Raw genomic sequence first — 11,860 nt, 5'->3', positions numbered from 1 at the left:
CCGCGGCGGAGCCACGACCCGTGCACTGTGGGCTCCTGGTCCCACTCCCGGGGAGATGCCCCTGTTTCCGGCATCTTCCTGGACACATCTGCGGGGGCCTTGAGAAGATCACGTCTCTGGTGGCTGAGGAGCCTCCTTCGCCTGCCCCCCGACTGTGGACAGGTTGGGGCCAACGGTTGTTTTCAACGTTTATTTATTTTTGGGACAGAGAGAGACAGAGCATGAACAGGGGAGGGGCAGAGAGAGAGGGAGACACAGAATCGGAAACAGGCTCCAGGCTCCGAGCCATCAGCCCAGAGCCTGACGCGGGGCTCGAACTCACAGACCACGAGATCGTGACCTGGCTGAAGTCGGGCGCTTAACCGACTGCGCCACCCAGGCGCCCCCAACGGTTGTTTTCTATCCTTAGCAGTCAATCCGGGCTGGTGGCTCTCCGGCCAGTCCTACTGTCTTAAATCCTAAAAAAATATATATATTTGAGTTGATACAGTTCCATGTTCCCAAAGCCACACCCATCGCTCTTTCCTAGGTGTGTTCCCTCTTCAGATTTAAGATAACCTTTTAAATTTATTTGGGGGTGGGGAGAACAGAGAGAGAGGGAGAGAGAGAGTCCCAAGCAGGCTCTACGGTCAAGGAAGAGCCGGCCTCGGGACTCGATCCCATGGCCCTGAGATCGAGACCTGAGCCGAAATCAGGAGTCGGATGGTCAACCCACTGAACCACAGGCGCCCCTGTGCTGCCTCTTTAGACTTGGCCGCAGCCACCCCCGCCCCACCAGTGGTCCCCCCGGAAGGCATGAGGCCCGTCCCCCGATTCGGGCTTTGTCCCCAGGCTGGGTCTTAATCTGGAATCTTCTACTTTTACCCATGAGGAAGAATTTCATCTTCTGACCGTGCGGTCCGGGGATTTCTGGATGCCCCTTCCCCCGCCGTGCCCGCTTGGGACAGGCCATCAGCTCTCCAAGCACCGTGTTTCCCAGGCAACCGGCCGAAGCCCGCTGTCCACCGCGGACCCGCCTCAGAGCGTCCTCCCCGGAGCCACACGCTGCCTCCCCGCAGACCTGCCGTCCCGGTTGTCTCGGGCATCGTTTAGGAAATATTTTGCTGTGTCGTGACACGACATGCTTCTGGTCCCCCCAGAACTTTCTCTCCACCGAAGCCGATGTCGCCGTGCCGTCATCGCTGGGGCTGGACCCGCTTCTGGTTCCGGTTTCTGTGTCGGTCCGCTTTGGCTGCAGGAGCCGAGAGCCCGGCGTGGCGGTGGCTCCCAGCAGGCCCCTTCCTGGTCACGGTGCGCGGGGGACTGCTGGTGCTGGGGGGCAGGGGCCGCCCTCCCCAGAGCACGGCAAAGCCATCTGGCCAGCCGCAGCCCCAGGTCGGGAGGGTGGCAAAGGTCTGACTCTTGGGGGGCTCGGCAAGGAGGTGGGCAAACGGGGGGTCGTGACCCAAACCATACAGTCCTCAGCAGGGTCACGCGGGCACAACGTGACCTGCTTGGGAAACACGCTCCGTGTCGGATTCTCCAAGCGTCGCTGGGCTGACGTGGTGTGACTCCCGAGCAGAGCCGGTCCCAACGCCTCCGATGGGAAGCCGACCCCCGGCCCCTAGGACCCGGTGCCTCGCCGCGTCACGTGCGCGAGTTCGGGATCGATTGTGTAGTGACTCACATGCTTGTGCCCACGTATTGTGTGTGGCTAAGTTCCGCCCGGCTTCGGGCCAAGGGCAGAGGCAGAACTCGATGCCCGCTGCTGCCTGTGGCTGTGGTCCCACCCCCAGGAGGGCGGAGGGGAAGGCCCCACGTTCGAGGGCCGCTCGGGGCCGACCTGCGGCGTGGACGGCGTTCGGGTGTCTGCCGCGCCCGCTGGGAAGACGCTTCCAGCAACGAGAGGCAAGGGGAAGCAGACAAGCCCAGGCTCCCGGTGGCTCGCGACAGCCACCTCTTGGCCATGTTGCCTGAGGACTGGCGGCTGGCCGCGGCCTCCCTGGGCTGTGCGGCTCCGGCCTGAGCGTGGGTGGCAGCCCTCCCGAGGGGCCCCGAATGCCGACCGGATCTAAACCCACAGGCGCGGACTGTGAGAGCGGCCCTTTTTAGGTCTGGAGGCCATTGCACGGTGGTTATAAAAAGCTCGGCCGGGTAGATCGTGAGAAAGGGCACTTGCAGGGAGGTGGGGTGTCACAACCCCTCATTTCCCTGGTGAGTAACCATCTCTGTCCCCTCGAGCATGGGGACCAAGCAAAGCGATGACACTGGAAAGCAGGACTCTCCTATGCATATCATGTTGTTAAATTTAGAAACCAGCGCCGTGGGCTTGGTATGTTGGTACTCGCTATATATTTAAAAGAGTTTGGTGTATTAGATCATCCAATGGACTAGCCTTATGCTTCTAGTTTAAAGCTTTAATGACTGATCCGGATTTGTAATTTTTTTCACTTAGCTTATTTATTTTTGAGAGAGAGAGAGCACGCGCGCACATGAACGAGGGAGGGGCAGAGAGAGAGGGAGAGAGAGAGAGAGTCTCAGGCAGGCTCCACACTGTCAGCACAAAGCCCAGCGCAGGGCTCGGACCCATGAACTGTGAGATCGTGACCTGAGATGAAATTAGGAGTCAGAAGCCTAGCTGGCTGAGCCACCCGGTCGTCCCCAGATGTACAATTTTAAGTTGAATAGGACTTTAGTGAGTTTGTGAACAGCCCTGGAATTTGAAGAGACTTTAAAGATTTGTCGATATTTAACAGTTCAATTCGTTGGACTTATGAGAGTTCAACAAGTCCTCAGAGAGGTTTGTCTTATCAGAAGACGGAAGCACGTAAATGCGAAAAATTTGTTTCCGTGTAAATGTCTAAAATGTTGACGTGAATATAATTGCTCTTCCTCCTTTGGAAAACGATGGTTGTGATTTTAACTTTTTTAGTTTATTTATTTTGAGAGAGACAGAGAGAGAGAGCGGGGGAGGGGCAGAGCGAGAGGGAGAGAGAGAATCCCGAGCAGGCTCCGGGCTGTCAGGGCAGAGCGCGACGCGGGGCTCGGACTCACAAAACCGTGAGATCATGACCTGAGCCGAGACGAAGGGTTGGACGGTTCACTGACTGAGCCACCCAGGCGCCCCCGTGGTTGCGATTTTAAAATCAGAACAAGACTAGTACGATTTCTCTGTGATCAAGAGCTTAAGGAAGAACGGGGTTTGAAAGTTTATCGGGGGCAAGATCCCTGGGAAGCAAGAGGGACTTGGGGGCCAGCGGGCAGGAGACAGGTTTCCTGAGTCGGCACCGTCCACGTTTCATTTAGCAAAATCAAAGAAGTGCGATATTTTCCGCGTTCGAGGGATACAAATGACGCATATTACAAAAGAGAGCAGAAAATGTAAGTTTGCAGAACCATACCCACATACGCCGTTATCGTAAAATTCTGTATTAGCAGACACCTTGGTTCCCCCCCCAAAGTGTTGCAGACAACAGTGAAACGTCATGTGATAAAAGGAAAGCTCTTTCTGAGTCTCGATATTTTAGCAGATAGTGAGGATGTTCTGATGAAGTATTTGTCTCTGACCCCGATGCTGTCCGCCTCAGTTAGCTACAGCCGCGGAACAAGCCACCCCAGGGTCTTAAAGCACTCAGTGCTGGTAGTTGTTCACATGTCCTTGGTCAGCAGCGGGTCAGGGACGGTCTTCCCGTGTCTGGCGGCTGGCCGTGGGCTGGGGCGGCTGGGGTCTCGCCTGTGACGGGCCGGCTTGAGTTCGTTCGGAGAGAAAACACGAAACGCCGGACCCTTGGAGCCGCACGCTGCCGTGCTCCGTGGGTCGGCCCGGATTCAGAGATCTCCCCCGTCCCTTCCTGCAGGGCGCGTGCAACACTGCCGTGCGAACGACGCGAGGGAGGCGAGGGGCGAAGGATCGTTCCCTGCTGTGCTGTCACTCTGGAATTGAGATGCTCTTTCTAACTAATTTTTTAAGGGACTGACTGCCCTTTTTGTCCCCGTAGCAGGCTGTCCCCGTCCTAACACGGTGATAAACTTCTCATCCCCCTACCAGCAAGCACACCCTTCATCTTTCTGGAAACCCTTTGGACGGGGGCTGGAAAGGCTCCTGCACGGAAGCTTTAGAAGCGGCAGGTGGGACGGGCCGCCTTGGCCTCCGGGCAGCTCCGTGCGGGTTTTGTCTGACGATGACGATGTCAAAGTCTGAGCCGACGACGTCAAAGATGAGCTCTGGATTTTTGAAACATACTGGCACCCTGGCCGCACACGAGCACATCTTCCAGGGTCTTGTCCTTAAAAATAGCGTGGTGTTATGGGATGCCAGGACTGTGGGATGTCCTGGAAAGTAGGGTTGGCTTGCTTGGGCTGAGCCCATGGGTCCACGAAGCCCCCGCCCTGCGGGATGTTGCCCCCCAGAGAAGCCCCGTCCAGTGCCTTCCCACGGCCCGCGGGACAAGGCCCGTACTCCCCACGGAGGCCCCGCGGCCTGCTGTGGCGGCTCTGACCTTGATCCCACGACACCGGGTTGTGCCGAATCATCTGAATGCCTTTTATTCTTGGGCTCAAACAGAATGACCTCCTCCCTCTCATCTGGGCTGGTGGGGGCCTCAGGGCCCGGGTCCTCTGGGACTTCCCTCCCTCGGAGGTGGTACGGGGGGCCCCCCTGTTGCCTCCGGCCCTTCGTGAGCAGGGCGAGGGCCGTGGGCCTGGGCTGGGGCCACACTCGCTGCTGCCCCCGTGCTCCGACCGGCCCTGGGGTGCTGGCTGGGGCTCTGACCGCCACAGAGACCCAGGCCCACCCACAGCCTCTCTCTGCGGCCCTCCCTCCTGGGGGTGCTCCGGGAATGCAGGCACCTGGGTGCAGGGCGCCCCCGACTCGGGCCTGCCCCCACCAGGCTCCGCAGCTCCCACCCCGCCCCGTGAGCCCCCTTCCTGCCTCCTCCCCAGGACGCCCCGAGCTTCTCAGAGTGCCACAAATACGAAAGCTCTTTGCGCACGTAGGTGCGTATCCACGTGGGTGCACACGTGCAAAACAGCGCGCGTGTGGGCGTGTGCCCCAGGCACTCAGTAACGCCAGCGCCTGCCCAGCCCTGACTACGTGCCGGCTCGTTTGCCCGACCCTGCCGTGTGCCTCCGAGGGGCTGTGTCCGCCCCACTGGGACAGACGGGGAGAGCTAGCTTCAGGGTGTCCCCGAGGCCCTGTGCCTAACTTGATACTCTCTCTGCAGAGCAGACCCCACACCGAGAAGCTTCAGGCCCCGCGAGCCCTGGGCCTCCCCTGCCCCCATCTCCCGGCGGAGGAGCTGAGGCCCAGAGGAGCCCGGGAATGGGGAGCGGTGTGGGTCACAAGTGGAGGCTGCACCGTGCCATCCTCCGACATCGACATCTCCCTGGAGGGCAGGCCCTCTGGTTGGAACCGGGGGCTGGGGGCTGGCGGGCGATCAGGGGGCCGGGACCCCTGCAGGGTGGTGACCCCCTGCTCCCAGTGAGCCGGGCCTCTGGGAGGGGCCGAGGTGAGCTCAGTCTTGGATTCTGGGTCTGGCCCAGCTCCAGCCGGCTTCCTGCCCCAGCCCCCCCAGCCCCCCAGGCCCCCAGGCCCCCAGGCCCCCAGGAGCGACGGGCCGGTGGACAGACATGTCCCAGCTTTCGCCGTCAGGGCAGATAAACAGTCAGCCCGCTGTTTATTCCCGCTGAGCCCGCCAGGCCCCTCTCTCTGGAGCCAGGGGAGCCGCTCACGACGGTGATGAGAGAAACCCTTCATCTGCCCGGGCCGCGAGTGCCGCTGCGCCCGGGCGTCTGGGGGGTGGTAGCGGGAGGGCCCGGGAAGCTGTAACCTGTGAGACAGGCCCAGGGGGACCGGGATGGTGCTGGGGCTTCCAATGGCCTCTCGGGGCGGGGGCCGGGCGTCGGGGCGCGGGCGCTGGGCTCCGGGGGGGTCAGGCCTTGAGCTGACCGGAGGGTGGGCAGGGCGGGGAGCCAGGCTCCAGGGAGAGGCTCAGCCCCGTGCAGGGAGGGGCCCTGGGGTCTGGCCCAACCCCAGATGCCTGGCAGCTGGCGCCTCTCACTCACCGCCCCTCCCGGCCTCCTGCCCCCAGTCGTTTTGGGAGGAAGTCTTGTGGGGTGGGAGGGCAGCGGCCGGGCCCCAGCCCCTCCTGTCCCTGGGCCCCACCCTCTAGGGCTTCCCAGTCAAGGTCAAGGCGGCCCCAGCCAGGCAGCCTGCGGAGGGAACACTCCAGGACGGGCCGGAGGGCGTCCCGTGCCTCCGTGTCTCCGTCTGGGCAGTGGGGGAGGGCGGCCTGATGGTCTTTAGGCTGGCTGTCCCCCCAGGGTGGGCAGTGACCTCTGGAGAGACAGGGCTCTTACCCCAGCACGGCCTCACCTACGGATCACTGTCCGTGCCTGGGCCTCAGTTTCCTCCCTGAAGAAACAGTTTCGTGGTATCTGCTCTGAGCCCACAGGGGATCAGGGAGCCTGCCGTCTGGGGCGGCCCGGCACCTGCCGACTCACAGCGCGTGCTCGGCAGATGCTGGCTCCACCCTGGGGCCAGGCCTGCAGCCCCGACTGAGTGGAGGGCGTCTGCCTTCTCGGCCCCCACGGCCCCCCACCATCCAGGGCCTGTGGCCCCAGGATCCCAAGCCAGCCTGGAGGCGGCCTCCTGGGATTACCTCCTGAGGTCATTGCACATGGGCGCCAGCAGAGGGAGGCCGCGCTCCACGCAGAGCCGGGCCTTTTGCAGGAAAGACTCCCTCCCAGGTGCCTTCAGGAAGCAGGGAGGCTGGGCCCTCAGGCTCACAAAGGCGGGGGTGGGGGGGGAGGCGTGCAGGGAGGTCCAGGGATGGAGAGGCGGTCCTGACTATTAACACCCACAGAGACCGGTTTTCTGCCCTGTCTCGTTCCGATCACACGGGTGTCTTTGCAGGAACCAGAGTTCCACGGTTGGGGCCCGCATCGCTCCTGGCTGGGAGCTCAGAGCAGGCAGAGCCCGGGAGGTGGCCCCGCAGAGCGGGCACTGGGCCGGGCACATCAGTCTTGAGAAGCCGGAGCCCTGTGAGGCGCAAGAGTCTATGCGAAGGGCAGGGGCCCCGAGGCCTCACGGACGCCGGTGCAGGGCCTCGAGGGAGGGACAGCCCCCTGCCCACGTACGGCCGATGGCTGAAGCAAGCCTCCCTTCGAAGCTGGCAGGGACGCCTCGCGGAGAGCGAGCCTGAGCGCCCCTGTCCACCGCTGATGGGGTCGGGCCGGGACGACGCTTGAGGAGAGCGCTGTGGCAGCGGCCTTAGAAACGTCTGGAACCGGTGGGTCTGTGTGGGATCCACGCAGAGGACGTGACGTGAAGCGTCGTGAGTGCGGGGGACCCAGATGGCCGTCACAGCGGCGTTTACGACGCCAGATGCGTTTGACGCCGGACAGTTGCTGTGGGGCCCGAACACGAACCCTCTGCGGCTAACAAAACCCGCGGGCAAGAAGAAACAAAACAGGGCACCTGTATTAGCTCCCGGCGGCTGCTGTAACAAATTACCTCCAACTTAGTGGCTAAAAACAACGCTAATTTGTTGTGTTAGCCTTCTGGGGGCCAGAGTCCTAACATCAAGGCACAGGCAGGGCTATGTTCCTTCTGGAGGCTCCGGGCGAGAGCCGTCTGTTTCAACGTGTCTGTTTCCAGCCTTTTCTGTCTCAACGGGGAGATTAAGTGCGAATCACACATCCTAGCAGAGAGGGAAGGCAGAGCCTGGGAGGGCCCGGTGGGCTAGCCTCGGGCCTGGGAGTTCAGAGCTCCCCCGAACCGAGGCTCCCCAGGCCTGTGGCCGGATCTCTGAAGTCGGCGTGGTCTGCTCTGCCCGGGAGCATCTTGGGTCGCAGGGAGGGCAAGGGAGGGCCAGCCGGGCGCCTGGGACAGGGAGCTGGGGCCTGTCCCTCTGAGCCCGTGGCTCCGTGCAGCTCAGCCCTCCCCGGGAAGCTCAGGCCAGGGGCCAGCCGAGCACACGCCTGGTGGGGCCTCCTGGGTCCAGGGTCTCGACAGCGGGGGACACGCTGATAGTCACCTGCTTCTATTCCGTTGAGCCGCTGTGCTGGGGCAGCCCTCGGGGGCTGAGTGCGGGCGGACACCAAGGGCTTGTGCCCCAGCGACCCTGGGACCTGGGGTCAGAGGCTGCACGCGGGAGTGAGGGTCGCAGGTCAGGCTGCTGGACTTGGCCTGACGGAGACCCCAGCCAAGGGGTGGGACCTCTGCAGCCTCGGTGACTATTGGCAAAATGAAGCCCGTGATTCCTGAGCAGAACTCAAGACAGACGTGGGACCGGGCTGCCCCACTGGGGACCTGGGGGTCGCCATGGAGACCCTCCCTCGCTCCTCCCTGGTTTCCCTGCAGCAAAGCTAAGCTCCTCTTCTTGGAAAAAGGAACGGAAGCAAAAGCAAAGACAAAACTTGCCTCTGAATCCTCAGCGCTGTTGAAGGAACAAATCAGGGGTGACGAGGCCGGGGACGCACGTCCACATCGCGGGATGAGCGGGGACCACACGGCCACAGGGAGGAGGCGGGATAGTGGCTTCTCTCTGATTCCCTCGGGGGCCCTGTGCTCACACACGCGGGGTTCCAGGTCCGCACGCCAAAGCAGGTGCCACACAGTCCCTCTAAATCAAGTTCCCTGCTTACCCGCCCACGTTCTACCGGAATTACTGACGATTTCCACGGGGATCCGGAAGGAGAAAGAAGGAAGAAAACGAGGACAGGGGAGGGACCCATCCCCCAGGGTGTGCTCGGCTGGGCAGCCGAGAGCACTGAGGTGCGGGTGGGGGTCACCCGACGTCACCCTGTGGGGTGGGTCATCGGGGCCGGAATCCCAGAGACAGGAGCTTCTTGTTGACGGCAGGCTGGTCCCTGTCCCCACTCCCCTGGCCACCCTGGACCCCGCTCGGGAACCTGGGGGCCGGATGAGGCCGTCACAGGGGCCCCGGTCTAAGCAGCAGCACGTGCGCGGCCCGGGCTCCGGCTTCCTGCACATCACGCTCGCGCCCCGAGGACGGGCATTTGGCAATGAACAACTTGGCCGCTTTCCCCACGTGCCTGCCGTGGGGGCCCCACCCCACAGCGAGGCTCTTGGCATTGGAGCTTGCCAGACACAGCCAGGCGGGCGTGGTGGCCGCCGGTTGGCGGTATGCGCCCAAATTCGGGTGGAAATCCGGGGGTGGGAGCAACCGTGTGGACACAGAGGTGCCCGCGTGCGGGAGCCATTAACCGCCAGGTAACAGATTTGATTAATTTTGTGCCTGGAGGGTTTTTTTTTTTTTTTTCTTTTCCCAAAGAATCAGAGAAAACAAAATATTTTTCTAATTAAATAAATCTACGGTGCACGCTAATGGGGCCCGTCTGTGGGCTTGTGACAGGGCAGGGGGAGACGTGGAATAATGATTTTATTTTTTCATTAAATAGAATTATAGGCAGTTACTCAAAGCAACGCTGAGCCTAATTGAAAGAAACCCATTTCTCCTTAATTTACTTTCACGGTTTTGGATGATAAAAGAGCGTGCTCGTTGGAAAATTAAATAAAAAACACAACACAAGGAAAGGGGTTTCCGTAGATGCGTTATTTTCTCCTTCGAGATGTGAGTAGCGATCACTAGGCTCAGGCGGGAAAGAGGACGCCAGGCCGTGGGGGTTGTGTCCGGGGCTCCGGGGGGCCGGGCAAGGACAGCAGCAGCCAGCCGGGGTCTCCCGTCCGTGCAGCACGCGGCGTGCACAGCCCCACGGGGTGCAGACAGCGCCGAGTCTGTCCCAGACCCTCCCCTCTCACTTCCGTGGGGTCTAGACAGCCCTGCAGAAAGGGTTTCTGCCCACCAGAATCATCGGTAAGGCTGCCGGCCTGGAAGCTCGGGACCGTCAAGACGGTTCATCAGAGTCTGTGCCCCTGGGGTCAGAGCCCTGCGTGCCAGTCCTCCAGGAGGGGTCCTGCCTCCTCCCAGGTTTGTGCTGTGGTCTCTGACCAGGGGCCTCCACCGTCCTCCCTAGGCATCCATCAGGCCCTCCGTCCTCCCGATGCCCAAAGCTCCGCTTCTTTCAGGAAGCCCTCCCTGACCAGCCCCCTCCTTCGCACATCCCACTCCCTGCGTCCAGCTCTGGGTGTGAATGAGGGCGCAGTATTTACTGAGCTCCTACGGTGCGCCGGGGAGGCCTAGGAGGTCCCGGGGGGGGGGGGCGGGGGGGGGACCACAGCGCAGCCTGCCTCGGTGGCCACGATGCCAGGAATGGGTGGCCGCGTGTAGATGTTGAGCCTTTGAGACGGAGCTAGTGTGACTCGGGAGCTGAATTTTCAGTTTTATTTATTTTCATTAATCTAAATTGAAATTGTCGCTCTGGCTGGTGGCTGCCATGTTGCACAGGAGTCTTTGAAATTCTGGTGACATCCTCACGTGTAACAGTCTTCAACACAGAGAGAGGAGGCCTCTGTGTCTCCATAATACACACCCTGTCCTCAGTTTTGGGGGGGAAAATAGCATTTCTTGGGTGAGAGATAAATTCAACCGGACAAGCATGAGGACATTTATTTTTATTCTATTAAAAAAATATTTTTTTTAACCACTTATTCATTTTTGAGAGACAGAGCGTGAGCGGGGGAGGGGCCGAGAGAGAGGGAGACACAGAATCGGAAGCCGGCTCCAGGCTCCGAGCCGTCAGCACGGAGCCGGACGCGGGGCTCGAACTCACGAACCTCGAGATCATGACCTGAGCCGAAGTCGGATGTTTAACCAACGGAATCACCCGGGCGCCCTCGACTTTTATTTTTAATCGAAAAATTTTAACATAATATAAAGCTCAGAGTGCACAACGGCGTCTGGGACGAATCAAGGTCCCCCCGCCCGGCTGCCAGCCGCCCCCACCCCTGGGGGTTCCTCTTGATCCCTGAGAGTCGCAGTGAAGGGGTGGGGGTCCCCACGGGGGATCAGGCACCTGCTGCAGCTGCTGAGTTTCCTGTGACCAAAGAACAGTCACGTCGTCAGCTAACACCCCTGTCCACGTGTGCCCGTGACCCCCGTGGGTGGACTCCCAGGAGGGGGACACAGACCAAGGCCTCAGGGGGTTTCTCTGTGCATTCCTGGGCGTGCGCCCCCGTTCTCTCTGCCTCTGAGCTGCTGGGCTGTGGGGTCCCCACCAGGGCTGATGGAGGCCACGGGCTGTTCCACAGTGGAGAGGTGCTGGGGGATCCCTGGGCTCCCTGCCCCACGCTCCTGGGAACGTGACACCGAGGGTGCCCTCCTCTGCCCCCCAGCTTTCCCGACCCCTCTTGGCTCCGCCTTGACGGCCTCGGCTCTCAGGACCCTCCCGGCTGGGAGCGGGCCGCCCCCCCCCCCCCCCGCCCCCCGGTGGGGTCTCCACCTGTCCGTGCGCTGTGGCCGAGTGGTCACCTCCGGGTGAGGTCACTCCCCGTGGGGCCACTTTGCCGGGAGGATGTTTTCATTCACTGTTTCTGCTACTTTTCTACACTAACTGCTTCCCAGGGAGGGCCCGGTGGCCGCACATACTGGTTCCCGTCTGCAAGGCTTCCAGGCGGCTTGTCATCGGCCGGGCCCCGAATCCTCTCCAGAGGAGCCCGGATGAGCCACTCCTGTCCCCCGGGGAGGCTTAGCTCCCAGGGGCACCGGGCGGGGGTGGGGGGTGGGGGGTGGGGGGATTCCTCATTGTAGCCACTTTTCCTTGCTTTCTCGGGACCTGGGCCCAAAGGGGTCTGCCTGGTTCGGAGTGGTCTTCCGGGCTCACTTATTAAACACCTGCTGTATGCCAGGCCTGTGCCGGCCCCTGAGGCCTGGGGTTGGGCGCATGAGCTCCACCGAGCGCCGGGCTCTGTGTGAAATCTGCGTTCTTTCCCAGGGGACCGAGGACCCCAGGCTGCCCC

Source organism: Prionailurus viverrinus, chromosome C1 (genome assembly GCF_022837055.1).
Source record: "Prionailurus viverrinus isolate Anna chromosome C1, UM_Priviv_1.0, whole genome shotgun sequence".
Taxonomy (NCBI): domain Eukaryota; kingdom Metazoa; phylum Chordata; class Mammalia; order Carnivora; family Felidae; genus Prionailurus; species Prionailurus viverrinus.
This window is presented reverse-complemented; position numbering follows the sequence as displayed.